This window comes from Mustela erminea, chromosome 18 (assembly GCF_009829155.1).
Source record: "Mustela erminea isolate mMusErm1 chromosome 18, mMusErm1.Pri, whole genome shotgun sequence".
Classification (NCBI taxonomy): Eukaryota; Metazoa; Chordata; class Mammalia; order Carnivora; family Mustelidae; genus Mustela; species Mustela erminea.
The window spans coordinates 39,399,577-39,414,874 of record NC_045631.1 but is presented as its reverse complement, the minus strand read 5'-3'; the positions used below and the strand labels follow the sequence as shown (position 1 = coordinate 39,414,874).

Genomic DNA, 15,298 nt, shown 5'->3' with positions numbered 1-15,298 from the left:
GGCTCAGCAGAAGCTACATGCTTAGTGTTTTTGCACTGTGCCTCTGCTCTCTCGGAGCTGGCCCCTGAGGATCTGTGACTGCCCAGTCCGAAGGGTTAGAAGGGTTACAGTCCTTCCATTGGTCGGTCCAGGGGAGAAAGGACTTCTGCATTTTGCCTTTCTCCATTCCTGTTTAATGACTCAATCTTCAGCTGCCTCCCATCCTGGCTGCCTCCTCTTTCCTACTAGGAATTGTTTCCAGGTAACCTGCCTCAGGCGGTTTCTGGCTGCTCCCCTCGGCCTTGCCCACCTTCGTGACCCTGAGAGCACAGACCTGTGTGGAGGGCAGACAGCTGGGAGGACCACCCCCACCTGACTGCCTGAGGACAGAGCTGGGTGGGCAAATGGTGCTGCGGGAGACATTTTTACCTTCAAACCAGGCTGTTCCATCCCTGAGCTAACCCCCTTGAACCCCTCTCCCCCTGAGGGGATGGAAGGCAGAGGATGGTTGACTGGCAGGGCCTGATCCCAAACCTTGCTGTGGCCTAAGCCTCTTGAAGCCTATCGGCCTCAGCGCGGGGGAGCTGCCGCTTCCCTGTTCCTCTGCCAGGCCTGCCCCCCTCGCTCAGCCGCTCCCTGTGGCTGACCCGGTCCTGACTCGGTGACTGAGCACCAGGCTCCATTAGCTGTCCAAGTGACTGCTTCCACCCCATACTTTTGGCGCTTGAGGATGGGGGGAGGGAGGGTTATTTAAAATAAAATCCAAGGTGGCAGTAGAGGATTCCTTTTGCTTTAAAATCTTTGGACTAAAAGAAAAATGTTTTTTATATATAAATATATAAAGTAAATTGTTATGTAACTATTACTGTTTCCTGTATGTTCTAATTTTGTTTTATGATGTAATTAAAGGAAATAAGCTGTGAAGACTTTTCATTTTGCTGCGGAAATAGCCTGACTTGGAGCTGTGATTCTTAACTTCCTTGAACCCCAGAACTGCAAAGGCTCCTGAGGCTGAATGAAGGCGCTTCTTTTAGGCATCCTTATTTTTTTTTAGTATTCTTTAATTAATACCCTTTCTTTACTATTTAATAGGCTTAATACCTTTTTAATACCTTTACTTAATACCCTGAACTCCACCTGTCTCTGAGAAAAACAGAATACATAATACAAATCAGAGTTTCTAAAAAACCTTTGTTTTAATTCATTGACAGCAGCAGTTGAGCCTGAGTCCCCTATCTGTGGAGAGCACTGCCCTCTCCTTGACTAGAAGGAATGATGGTAAGAGTAGCATAATAGTTACACAAGCTCCAAGCCAGAGTGTCCGGCTTCTCCCACACACAATGACCTCAACTGGTTGACTCTCCCGTCTCTGTTCTTCGTTGGCAAAGTGGAGATAGCAGTACCTACACTTCACAGTGTGAAGATTAAAGAGATAACACCACATGGTAGATACTTGCTACCTGCTTTTATTTCCTTTGCATCAACAAATATTTTAGTGTTGAGTCTGTGCTACGGGCTCCTAGGTTGAGAGAGAGAGACGGAGGTTAATGCAGTGGGGTCCCACGCCTTTTGGTGGAAATGAGCAGTGGCCAAGTCAGCACCTGAATTTCAATCTCACATTATCTACCCTGTTGTGAAACACCCTTGGGGAGCCCTGCGAAATTACAGGCATGATCAGAGGTAAATGATGAATAAGGAATTAAGCAGGTATTTTTAAGAGGGTACCTTGGCCTGTATTCCACTCCATGCATATGGGGTTTTCTCTTCTCAGTGTTTGAAATTCCTTAAGGATTTTTAAAAAATTTTTTAAAGATTTTATTCACCTATTTGAGAGAGAGCACATGCACAAGCAGGCAGGGGGAGAGGAAGAGGCAGTCTCCTCAACAAGCAGAGAGCCTGACATGGGAATCGAACCCAGGACCCTGCGATCATGACCTGAGCTGAAGGCAGACACTCAACCGAGGCACCCAGGCATCCTAAAGATTTATTTTCCTTTTTTTTTTTTTTTTTTTTTTTTTTAGATAGAGAGCAGGGGGATGGAGAGAGAGAATCTCCAGCAGACTCGGGGCTAAGCATGTGGTGCCAATGTGGGACTCAATCCCACAACCCTGAGATCACGAGTCAAAATCAAGAGTTGGAGGCTCAACCAACTGCCCCTCAAGTGTTTGGGATTTTTATTAGTATTCCTAAAAGGGGCATCTGGGTGGCTTAGTTGAGCATTGGACTCTTGGTTTTGGTGCTGGCTCTGATCTCATGAGTCATGAGCTCTAGCCCTGTGTGGGGCTCCGTGCTCAGAGGGGAGTTGCCTTGGATAGTCTCCCTCTGCTCCTTCCCCTGCTAGCATGCGCTCACTCACTCTGTCTTTCTCAAATAAATAAATCCTTAAATAATAGCAATAGTAATAATATTCAGAGGGAAAGGGATGAAAAAAAAAATAAGCAGGCTCCTGGGTGGCACAGTCTGTTAAGCTTCTGACTCTTGGTTTTTGGCTCAGGTCATGATTTCAAGGACATGAGATCAAGCTCTGAGCCAGAGTCAGCAAGGAGTCTGCTTAAGATTCTCTCTGCACCCACCCTCTCCACCCCATCCCCACTCTCGCAAGTGTGTATGCATGCTCTCTCAAATCTTCAAAAAAAAAAAAAAGCAGAATAAGATATGGCCCATCCCCCCCCTTTTTTTTAAGATTTTATTTTTTAGGGGCATCTGGGTGGCTCAGTCCGTCAAATGTCTACCTTCAGCTCAGGTTGTGATCCAGGGCAGGTCTGATCCGAGGACCCTGAGATCATGACCTGAGCTGAAGGTAGATGCATAACCAAACTGAGCCACCCAGGCGCCCCTAGAAGGTTTGGGTTTTTGTTTTGTTCTTTTAGATTTTATTTATTTGCGAGTGAGAGAGAGCATGAGCAGGGGGAGGGAGAGGAGCAGAGGAAAAGGGGGAAGCAGACTCCCTACTGAGCAGAGAGCCTGACAGGACTGGAGGCTCAGTCTCAGGACTCCAGGATCATGTCCTGAGTGGAAGGCAGACGCTTAACTGAGCCATGCAAGCGCCCCTACATCTTTAGAACTTTTAAATAAGCATAGTGATTTGATAGTTGAATGGTCTTTTAGAGGCTTTAGTGATTACCTTTTGTCTAAACTAGTTGGGAAAAAAAAGAAAAAAAAAAAACAGCCAAGTTGATTTATTCCTGTGTCCCAGACACCATCCCTTGCCCTCATCTATAAGGAGAGAACATTTCCCCCCAAAGGGACCAAAACACCAAGAAAACTGAGCAAGCATTAACACATTAAACATATATGTCTTTTTTTTTTTTAAGATTTTATTTATTTATTTGATAGAGATCACAAGTAGGCAGAGAGGCAGACAGAGAGAGAGGGGGAAGCAGGCTCTCCACTGAGCAGAGAGCCCGATGCGGGGCTCGATCCCAGGACCCTGAGATCATGACCTGAGCTGAAAACAGAGGCTTTAACCCACTGAGCCACCCAGGCGCCCCCATATGTGTCTTTTTAAATTAACTTTTAATTTTAAGAAAAACGAAGGGTGAATACAATTTTAAACAAACCTGAACCCCTGCACCCAGTGTTCGGGCGGCTCTGCTTGGGGCAAAGGCGCCTTCTCCACAGGGGCAGATTTTGTGCCTCACGGCCCTGGCCAGCAGAAGAGAGACGGGCCCGGGGGCTGCTCCACTCCTCTCTAGTGGTTGGACATGATGCTTCACCTTGAGCCCGATGAAGCTGCTGAGGATTTAAACAAGGCTTCTGGTGAATGTGGGGCCCCCAAGAACCAGGCTGGTGTCAGTCTCTGGCTCTTGCAGCCGTGTGCCCCTGGGCCTAGATAAGAACCAGGAAGTAGCCGTCTGGATTCTGCACTGAAAGCAGTGAGAAAGGCACCACTGGGGTGAGACAAGCCAACCACAGCTTCTCTGCTGCTCCCAAACCATGCAGCGGGCAGTGCACCTCCCACACCCGGGTGTTCTTCCTCCCCCAACTTGAGGAAGCCTCCCTCTGTCCTGTAGGAGGGATAGAGGGCCGGCATCTCTGAATAATGAGAACCCCAGGGCAGCCGGTCAGAGGTGCTCTGTGTCAGGTGATGTCCAGCAAGCATCTTCTGTCTTGCAGGATGGGGGGCGGGGGCAGAAAAGAGGGGGGGGGCCTTACCTTCCTCTCTGTTCTATTCCATGGCCTAGAAACTGGGACGTTTTCTCCCTCAGTGGCAGACAGCCTTGCAGCCACAGGGATCTGGCCCTTTGACACCAACAAAACGGGCATTCAGATGTTTACCAGCTGACTGGAAAAAACGGCACAAGCCCCACCCCACCCCCATGAACACACACCTTCACAGCATCTTTTAGTCCCATTTAGGAGACAATAAACACAATCTTGCCCTTTCTAGGGCCTGCTAGACTTCTTTCTCCTCTAAAACCCCTGCCTTTGTTCCCCACAGCCACAAAGTATGACTCATTCTCAAGATTCTGAACCACCTGCCAGGGAGAAGGGGTCATTCGGATAGTTCTGTTCTTCGAGCCAAACAGAAAAAGCCAGGGCAGGGAGAAGGGCACGCGGCTTCCGGTGGGACAGTGATCAAGGCCGCTGTGGGGCCTGGCAGAGAGCCAGGGCTCCCTTACCTGGTCACTGAGGAGAACAAAGACGCCCCCAGGGTGAGGCAGCAGATCTCATGGGCTGGGAGGGCCAAGAACTCAGCCAGCTTCACAGACAGCTGCACAGCGCTGAGTTCATCTAGAGAGATCTCTTGATAAAAGCCTGGGGATGTGAGCAGCACAGGGCGGGAATCAGTGGCGGGGGTGGGGGTGGGGGGCCGGGGGCGGCTGAGAGAGCCCCAGAGACCAGGAAGGAGAGGACAAGGTGATTAGCTTCTTGTGGGACGGGGGCAGGAAGGAGTAAAGGAAAAAGGTTTATAAATCCATTTAATCCTCACCTATTTCTCAGCTTTGGGGAGGCCTCAGACTGAGGGGAGCCCCCAATTTAAAAAGGGGGGCCACCAGGCATATGAATGACTGAAACTCTAATACAGTAGGATTATAATGTTCTAATGCCACATATCGACAATGACAACGATAGGTTTAGGAAATGGAACATGGAGGAATAATCCCAGGGGACATCTTGGAAGGAGAGGACTAATCTGGTCATGGAAGACCGAGGAATGCCAGGTAAGGCATCTCGGTCCCAGGAATGATGGAGGATCACCCTCTCCCCAGGCAAGAAGATGTTCCGAGCAGCCACACCTGAATCTCCACCTGCAGAGAGAGACCAGAACGTCACCCGAGCTGGGGTTCTTAGGAACTTTGTTCTCTTGCCTAGAGGCCTGTTGAGCCACATGCCGTCAGTCAGCTGGTGACGAATGGGCCTGGGTCGGGAAGTTTATACATCAACACTTCACACCTAAATTAACAGCCCCTCCCTGGGAGGGATCCCAACTCCTGCCAGGTCTCCAGGGAGGGAGGTCACCACTCATTTCTTAAGACATTTTATGAATGGTGGACCCTGGGGGAAGAGAAGACAGAAAAATCCATCTCTGTCCTCAGAAATGGAGTGATGCGGGTGGGATGGGTCCAGAAAAAGGAGGTCACAGGAGCCTAACCTTTTAGCTCATCCCTGCCAGCTTTATTCTTGATCTCAAGCAGGTAGGTCACTGTCGGGGGGCTGAGTTTCTTCCTCTGTAAAAAGAGGCCATGGGACTAAATGGTCTTTAAGTTACCTTACAGCTTGACTATGCCACGAGTCACAACCATTAGCTGAGTTGGTAAACACAACTACAGAGAGAAAGTGCCCAGCAGGAAGAGCATTTGCTCGAAGAGCACTGAGAGGGCAGATCCCATCCGAAGCCCGGCAGATCTGGACGAGATCCTGGCGGGTAAGCTTCAGCAGATCAGTGCCTGCAGAGTCAGGGCCACACGGCGGAAAGAGGCCTGCAATCAAGCACGGCAAGGGACACAATCCAGCATTAGTCTCCAGACTGCCCAAGTATGTCCAGAAATGGGGATCAAACTCGGATTCAAGCCCCAGTTCTGCCCCTTGCTTGTTAGCTGTGTGTCTTTGGGCAAGTCACTTAACCTCTCTGAGACCTATCCTCATGGGTAGTATATAAATTACATGGGGTGAGACAGGACAAGAGAGCCGGGCAGGCATAGTGTCTGGCAATTCTTAGTCCTAAATAGAAGTTAGCTGAAGAACACACAGCAAGCCAGGCAACAGGCACATTTCCTGCCCTCAGTCTCCTTCAGGTAGGGTCCCACCAGACCCCAGCCTCACCAGTGAAGTAGGTCAGCATCTCGTAGTAGCTGGAGGACAGGTGCTGATGCAACCACTGCTGCAGGGCTAGGACGGAGGCCCCAGGGTTCAGGTCCCGAGGCACAAGGAGGGCAGTCCAGTTATCACCATGGGCCCACAGAGTGCGAACAAGGGGCAGGAGAAACACAGCCCCCCGCCCTTGGCGGCCCCACGTCTGAGAGCCCGAAGCCTCATCCTGCTGGCCGAGAACCCCTGTCCTCTCAGTTTTGCCATCTGTGGCCATACAAGCTCTGTCCACCAGGAGGCAGGCCCACCCCATTCTGGAAGAGTGCACTGAAGCCTAGAGAAGGCTTTGAGTTAGAGGTTGGGGGGACTGGAAAGGGGAGACGTACCTCAGCGGGGCTGCCCCGCAAGGTATCCAAGGCAAACGGTGGGGAGGAGCAGAGCCCGTAGGGGAGCAGAGAGTGGGGAGTGCAGCCGGCCCCCAGCCCCACCCACCCTTCCCTAGGAGGCAGAGCTTGCTGGGGTCGTGCCCCCCCCCCCTTATTACCCAAAGGGCACTGAGCTGAGCCTCTTGCCCTTGGCCGCAACCTCAACCCTGTCCCTCCCCAGATGTCGGGGCTGAGGGGCTCTTCACGCTCACCCCACCGCACCTCTCTGGGGACAGGAGCTTGCCCGACTGCGGAGAGGTCAGAGCAAGAGGACTGAGAGGCTAGTCGGGCCCTGCACTGGGATCTGGGCACGGTCAACACTGTGGGGTAAGCAAGCCGCAAGGTTCAGCTTAGACATCCCGAGGCCAGCGGAGGCTCTTCCCTCCCCTCCTTCTGGTGGGAGGCAGACCAGGGTCCCCACGCCCTAGGAGTCCCGGACAAAACGCCACTCAGAGGAAGAGTCAACTAGCCTGTCTGGCTGGGGGAGCCAGGGAAAGCTTCCAGGAGCCGCCAGCCAGAAGCAGCAGCAAGAAGGGAAGTGCTCCAGGCAGAGGGGGCCCAAGTGTGGCGGGGCGATGGCGGGTGCAGGAGAGGCAGCCCGGGAGACTGGAGCAGACAGTGCGGCTTGTCCTTGCAGGAAGCAGGTGCAATCACAGGGGATTGTAACAATCGATCGTGGAGTAGCCACGGCACTCAGGCCTCAATTTACCCACACGTACAATAAGAATCTTTCCTCCAAAGCTGCTCTCCTCCGTTGGGCGCCCCCCCCCACCCCACCACCACATCCACACCTCCGTGAACACCAGGCCCGCAGGGGCAGCCTGATACTGTGCCTCTCCCCGTCTGATTTCAGTTTGCGTTCAGCTCCTTTGGGCTGCAGGAGAGTGAGGAGGGGAGTTCAGAGCCCCCCACTTTACCTGCCTCCTTCTCAGGACGAAAGGGGCTGCAAGCAGGAGCTCAAGCTCCATCTCGTTGTGTGTAGGGTAGGGGGCGGCAGCTGAGGGAGTGCACCCAGCCGCCAAGCAGGGTGACAGTCCTGAGAGGGAAGGGCAGGGACCTGCCTGTACCTTGAAAACTTTGGCGAGGCAGCCGGCTGTGTGCAGGTGCGCTGTTGCTGGCCTTGAAAGTGTGGATCTGGAGGTGGGACACCTTTCTCTCCACCCGTCTTGGAAGGAGCAAACACGGTGCTGATGCAGTGAATCTGAGGTGAAGAAGAAGCAAAGAGAAAGCAGGGTGACTCCAGGTCCCACCCGCATTCAAAGAAGTCCACCTACAAACTGTACCTACCTGTCACCTGTCAGCCTTTCACCACAGCAACCTTCCACCCCAGCTGGAGTTTATTTCTTAATGCATAACTTTATTAGGTTCTTTCCCTTGCTCAAAATCCTTCAGTAGCTCCCCATGGTTATGGGATGAGAAGCAAAGTTCCTGACCCTTAGATCTGAGCCCCTTAAAGAGTCAAGTCAAGGGATACCTGGGTGGCTCAGTCGGTTAAAGCCTCTGCCTTTGGCTCAGGTCATGATCCCAGGATCCTAGGATCAAGCCCTGCATTGGCTCTCTGCTCAGCAGGGAGCCTGCTTCCTCCTCTCTCTGTCTGCCTCTCTGCCTGCTTGTGATCTCTGTCTGTCAAATAAATAAATAAAATATTTAAAAAAAAAAAGAGTCAAGTCAAGGCCTTTTTGGATGATTGTGCACACTCTCTCTCTCTCTGTATCTCTCTCTTTTATCAGCCAACACACTGACCCACCTCCCCGGTCTAATCATGGCCCCCAACACACTTGAATATAGTTCTCCCTAGAATCTTCTACCAGGAAAGCAATTCTGCTCCTATCTAAGACAAAACGTCCCATTCCAGGGTAGAACTGCCAGTTAAAATACAGGATGCCCCATTAAATTTGAATTTCAGGTAAACAACAAATAATTTAGTATAAATATATCTCAAATATTTTATGGGATATTCTCCCCCACACACCCCATGAAACATTCTTATACTAACAAGTTCTTATCTAAAATAGAAACTTAGGGATGCGTGGATGGCTCAGTTGGTTAAACATGTGCCTTTGGCTTAGGTCATGATCAGGGTCCTGGGGTCAAGTCCAACATCTGGTTGGTTGCTCAACCAGGAAGGAGCCTGCTTCTCCCACTCCCTCTGCCTGCCACCCGCCCCCGCTTGTGGTCTGTCTGTTCCTCTCTCTCTCTCTCTCTCTCTCTCTCTCTGACAAATAAAGAAATAAAATCTTTTTAAAAAATCCATTTAAAGGGTGGGAGGTTGGGGGACCCTGGTGGTGGGTATTATGGAGGGCACGTATTGCATGGAGCACTGGGTGTGGTGCATAAACAATGAATTCTGTTACACTGAAAAGAAATTAAATTTTAAAAAAGAAAAATATCCATTTAAAAATAATAAACAAATTGGGACGCCTGGGTGGCTCAGTTGGTTGGACGACTGCCTTCGGCTCAGGTCATGATCCCGGAGTCCCGGGATCGAGTCCCGCATCAGGCTCCCAGCTCCATGGGGAGTCTGCTTCTCCCTCTGACCTTCTCCTCGCTCATGCTCTCTCTCACTGTTTCTCTCTCAAATAAATAAATAAAATCTTAAAAAAATAATAATAATAAATAAAAATAAAATAGAAATTTAACTGAGTGTCCTGTGTTTTATTTGCTAAATCAAAGAGCCTATTCCAGGAAGCCTTCCCAGCCTGCACCCCACACAGCCTACAGCCTGTGTTCTGCCTGGTACTGGGATTCCAAGGGCCAGCAGGGTCTTCCCCTCTGTTTACCCCCACTCCCCACTATAACCCTCCCACAATCCTGAGAAGAACTTGAAAGGTTGGGGAAACAAAGATCATGTCACCCAGGCAAGGTCACCAAGGAAGGGAAATGAAATTGTGCCACATCCACCTGACCTTCCAGTCCAGGTGCTTACACCATGGTGAGCACTCAAAAGAGGGACACACAGGGGACTTTTGACAATATTGTTGGATTATAAAGGGAAACCTAGTCAACCTAGAAAATGTGGAGGACTCTGACACAGAGTAAGGAATACAGGCATCCCATCACACCACCTCTCAGACACAGCACTTAATACTCAAAGATCCTTTCTTCCTCCCTTTTCTCTGGGCAAGAGAAAGGAAAAAGGAAAAACAACTTGTGTACACACACACATTTTTTTTTTTAATCAAATGGAAATCTCAAACTTTAAATACAAGTTTGTCTTCTGCTTTCTCTTTACTTATAGGAAAACAGTTTTCTTTTCATTAGCCATTACTTTAAAGATTTATTTACTTATTTATTAGCGAGAAAGAGCAAATGAGCGAGTTGGGGGGGGAGGGGCAGCAGGAGAGGGAGAAACAGACTCTCCCCTGTTGAGCAGGGAACCACCACAGGACACCATCCCAGGACCCTGGGATCACAGCCAGAGCTGAAGGCAGACGCTTAGCCATCAGAGCCACCCAAGCGCCCCTAGACCTCACTTTAATGGCTACATAATTTCCAGTGTATGTCTGCACTCAAACTTATGTAAAAGTCAATCCTCTTCCAACAGGCACTTGATTGTTTAAAATCTTTGAATATGAGGAAGAGTGCTGCTATGGAGAGCTGGTCAAGATACCTTTGTGTACTTATTGAACACTGTTGTAGGATCAATTTCTTGAAATGGAAACACTGAGGGGCAAGCACCTGGGTGGCTCAGCCAGTTAAGCATCTGACTCTTGGTTTCGGCTCAGGTCAGGATCTCGGGGTCTTGAGATCAAGTCCTGCTTTGGGCTCCGTGCTGGGCATGAAACCTGCCCGGCACTCTCTTTTCTTCTGCCACCCCCCACGCCACTCTCTCTCAAATAAATTAATAAATAAACAAGTCTTTTAAAAAAAAATGGGGTAGAATTCTAGGAACATAAAATCAGTAAATTTTGCCCAAGTGTCATTCTACCAAAGAATGAGTGCACAAACTACTACTTTCTTTCTTCTTCTTTTTTTTTTTTTAAAGGAGCTAGAAGTTTATTGAATATACCACAAGGGAGCAGCAGGCAGACAGCAGAAGAGAGGCTGTCTGCCTCCCTAGACTACTTCTTCACCAATAAGTCTTTTTTAAAGTCTTTGCCATATATATGTGTGTGTGTATATATATATATATGCATTTAATTAGCATTTTCTGAGGTTGAAGTTGAACTGTCTACATTTAAATGTAATTTGTATCCTTCTTGCATAAATTATCTGCTTATATCCTTTGCCTACTTTTCTATTGAGCTTTTATCTATTTTTCTTATTGATATATGAGAACTTTTTATATATGGAGGCTATAAACATATGTCATATGACAACTATTTTTCCCATTTGATGGCTCCTTTGAATTTTGCCTATGTATTGCAGACCATTACTTTTTTTTTTAAGATTTTATTTATTTATCAGAGAGAGAGAGGGGGAGAGAGCGAGCACAGGCAGACAGAATGGCAGGCAGAGGCAGAGGGAGAAGCAGGCTCCCTGCTGAGCAAGGAGCCCAATGCGGGACTCGATCCCAGGACGCCGGGATCATGACCTGAGCCGAAGGCAGCTGCTTAACCAACTGAACCACCCAGGCATCCCAGACCATTACTTTTTTTGAAGCTAAGCTGCGTCCTGAGTTTTCTAGCTTCTTCCATTGCTTTCAGGTTTAACAAGTACTTCCTTGTGGGGCACCTGGGTGGCTTAGTGGGTTAAACCTCTGCCTCTGGCTCTGGCCCTGATCTCAGGATCCTGGTATCAAGCCCCATGTTGGGAGACTGTTTCCACCTCTCTGCCTACTTGTGATCTCTCACGCTCTCTGTCAAATAAATAAATGGAATCTTAAACACACACACACAAAGAAACAAAAACAAGTCCTTCCTTATGGTGAGATTCAATAAACATTTAGCCATATTTTATCTTCAAAGTGCTTTCTGGAACTGGGTTTTTTCTTGCTATTTCCTCAGCCCCACCCAAATTCCCCTTCCTTTCCCACCAGGCCTGCTGCCACTCCCAACGACCTCCAGCCTCCACCCAGTCCCAGCTTCAGACTCGCCCACCAGAAGAGGGAGATCCTCTTGAAACTTCAAGATATTTGAAACTTGCAACTTGAAACTCCAAACTGCATTGGGAGGTTCCAATGAAACTCCACTGTGTTGAGTGGTGAGAGCAGCATCTGGGGTTCCATCACCCCCATGGACAGGGGCACATCTGCAGGCACAGGGCAGCAAGCAGGGAGCGAGCCTCAGCCCTCCCCATCCACATGGCCACCCAAACCAGAAAGTGGACCCAAAGGGTCCCCGGTCCCTCCCCATTCACCAATGTCCAGGATGCTGTCTCCTGGCCACCTCCACCTGTACCCATCCAGCTGCCGCTGCTATGTGTATCACAGGAAAACCACACGCAACACACTCTGGGCACACAGGAAGGCACGGCTCACAGGTCAGTGTGCCCGGGCATTTGGGAACCAGTTCTCACAGCTGGGTTCAGCCAACCATCCCATTCTTCGCCCCCACCTTGCTTCCCACCCTCAGGAGTCATAAGCACTTAGATCATAAGGTCTGTGTCCAGATGCCCACCTGCCACTCACTAGCTGTGACATTGAGGTAGTGACCTAGACACCCTGAGCCTCAGTTTCCTTATCTATTAAATGGGGGAGTTAATCCTTTCCCACTCCTAGCCACTCTGCTTGTTTCTCTTCTTGCTGCCCTTTTCAATTTACAATCAGTAAATTGATTTGTTATTGCATATAACTTGTTTGATCACGCATTTGTCCCAGTAGAATGCAAGCTCCCTGAGGAAGGGAACCACATCTGTCTCTACTGTTGAATCCCTAGCTCATGGAATAGTTTCTGGCAATGCATGGGAGCTAAATATATAATTTTTTTGGAGAGAAGGAATCATGCATGTGAATAATGCTATGTAAATGTATTTCTAAATCCCAGATCTGTTCCTTTGTGTCCTTGAGAAAATATTTAACCTCTCTGGGCCTCTTTCCTCAATAAGGCCTGCCTACCACTGTGTGGCTGTGAAGGTCGAGGTAAAAGGGGCTCTCCAAAAAATAAAATAAAAAATAAAAGGGGGTCTCAAGAGGGTTCTACTTGACAGTGACATCACAGGGATGACATTCGCCTCCTGCCCAGAGGGTCAGTCATTCCTAGCCCTGGCCAGGTGGGGAGGGGGTTGCACCTACCTTCAATAGCCAGGCCCAGGCAGTAGCGTCACTCAGTCTGGTGTTACCAAGCATCCGCACGTCATAGGGTGGACCATTCCTCCACCTGCAAAGGTACCGGAGCCAGGAGGCCCAGCCCCCTCCACTTGAACCTGATGGCCCTGGCTGTCCCCGCTGCACAGACCAGGACCATGCTTGGAGGCCAGGGAAAGGGGTTCTGGCCCTTACCTGAGCAAGCCACTTGGAGACCCTGGGTACAGTTTCCGGGGACTGGGCCATAGGTGCTCTGACTGGTTATGCCAAAACAGCATCTTGGAAAGAAAGCCAGGGCCAGCTGTGTAACAGAGAGCTCAGCACTGGGTTGGGCCAGATTCACTGGACTGTCCTGCTGGGGCCCCAGCCTTTATGCACAGAAGCAGACCCACAAAGCGGTGGGGCAAGGCCAGAAAACTTCTATTGGCTGAGCATCCAGGGCTCTAGAAAACGTGGGACCTATCAGGAAGCCCAAGCGCAGGCAGGGGTGGGGGGTGTGCCTTCCCTTTCTCCTCTCCTTCCCCCAACAGGTGTAGGACACTTGTCCTTTTCCAGGGGGCTGCCTGGCTAGGGGACCACACTTTACAGAACACAGCCCAGATTGCTGTGGAAACTCTCTGGGTGGCCTAGGAGGGAGAGTTGCCCAGGTGGGGAGGAGGGGGTGTGCCTGGGAGTGCCCCCTCCCAGGGCGTAGGAGAGGAGTCCCCGTCCTTAGTGGCTTTGTTTTTTCTCTGCCTGGGGGCACAAGCTGACTGTGTTTATGGACAAATAAGGTCTGTGTGGAGGCTTCTTTCCCACACTCAGCCCCAGTTGTCATTGTACACAGATAGCCCCCCCACACCCCCTACCACTGTGGTTGGTATAAACAGATGAGTGCTTTCCAAAGAGCAGACACAGCCTTTAAAGATGTGGCCTGACCTCGTGTGACCCTGGTTTTCCAGGCTTTGTGATTGGGGTTGGGGGGGGTGGCTAGCTGAGGGAGACAGAAAACCGAAGAGTACCCCCCACACACATCAGGCAGAACACCTCCATCTCCAGGCCCCTGGCCCTTTGTCCTCTACGTGCTTTCTCCTCCCATGAAGCCAGACAAAATAGAAGTCGGGAGAAAAAGGGGATGGGAATATGCCTGCCAGTAGGGACTAAAGAAGCCTGAGTCCCCCAGATCCCCATGATAAGCTCCCCAAGACTTTGAGAACCCATCCATTGCCCAAAGTTGGATTCAAGGCCAGAGGTCTCCACAAAACCCTCCAAGGCTGGACAGAACGGGGTTCCAGGAAGGCCAGGGGAAGGGGAATCAGAGGGGACCCAAGAGGGCTCGGCCCTGGCCCGAGGGGAGTGGGGTGTAGGGGTGGTGGGTGGGCAGAGGAGATGAGCAGGTGAGTGGAGGCTTGTTTTAGGGGCAGAGGTAGAAAAGCTAGAGGCTGGTATGGGCCCCCACCTCCTTCCAGGAGGACACCATGAGGAGCCAGATAGGGGAGTACGTGGGACCCCTTTTCCAGAACCCAATCCCCCACCACTCAGCCTCCACCACCTCTGAAGTCCTCTGTATCCTCACGCTTCCCCCCTGAGGCTGCCTCTCCCCAGCTCCCTTGGCTACTCCCTGCTTCCACCCATCTCAGAGTCTCCAAGCTCTGTCCCCCTCCAGATGGTGTTGGGCCTGTTCCTGGTTTTCTTTGGCTCTCTCTCTGAGGAAAAAAAGCCAGGCCTGAGGCAGATGGAGCCTGGCCAGTCCCAGCCCCCACCTCACTCTGACTGTGCCCCCTGAGCCAACAGAGCACAGGGTCTGAAAGGCCCATTCTTGAGCCAAAGAGGCCTTAAAGAAACTTCTGGTCTCAGTGGAGCCTCAGGCCCTGAGAGATGGGAGGTGGGAGACCCTTCAAGGCAGGGCCCCTTTAGGCGCATCACCTTCCTGAACCCCCTTTCCTCCTCTGTAAAATCAGGACGTCTCCCTCCCGGGTCTCCCTCCCATTCGGTGTGGTAGTGAGGACTGAAGGAAATTCTATGCAGTTGCATCTGATCACGGGGGTTTAATCCTCAGAGGCCCCTGTTGGGGGGCATCCTCAGTGTCCCTACCAAAGCGCGGTCCTGGGAAGTAAAGACATGACTGTCCCAGAAACTTCCACACACACAGAAAGTTTCAGGGAGAGATTTTTGGGGAGAATTTTTTTTTTTTTAAAGATTTTATTTATTTATTTATTTATTTGACAGACAGAGATCACAAGTAGGCAGAGAGGCAGGCAGGGGGGGGGGGAGCAGGCTCCCCGCCAAGCAGAGAGCCTGATGTGGGGCTCGATCCCAGGACCCTGAGATCATGACCTGAGCCAAAGGCAGAGGCTTAACCCTCTGAGCCACCCAGGCGCCCCAGGGGAGAATTTTTTTTAAAAGATTTATTTATTTGAGAGAGAGAGAGCATGAGTGGGGGAGTGGGGGAGTAGAGGCAGAGGGAGAAGCTGACTCC

General features: G+C 50.5%; 1 long non-coding RNA gene across 1 annotated transcript; it reads right to left on the bottom strand.

Moving 5' to 3' along the window:
- Positions 1-4,673: 4,673 nt before the first annotated feature.
- LOC116578497 lies at positions 4,674-14,979 on the bottom strand. The gene is made up of 4 exons (XR_004280908.1): positions 12,829-14,979; positions 11,696-11,846; positions 7,724-7,857; positions 4,674-5,903 (listed from the first exon to the last, which is right to left on the bottom strand). It is a non-coding gene; the product is annotated as an uncharacterized LOC116578497 (long non-coding RNA).
- Between the last annotated feature and the right edge of the window lie 319 nt (positions 14,980-15,298).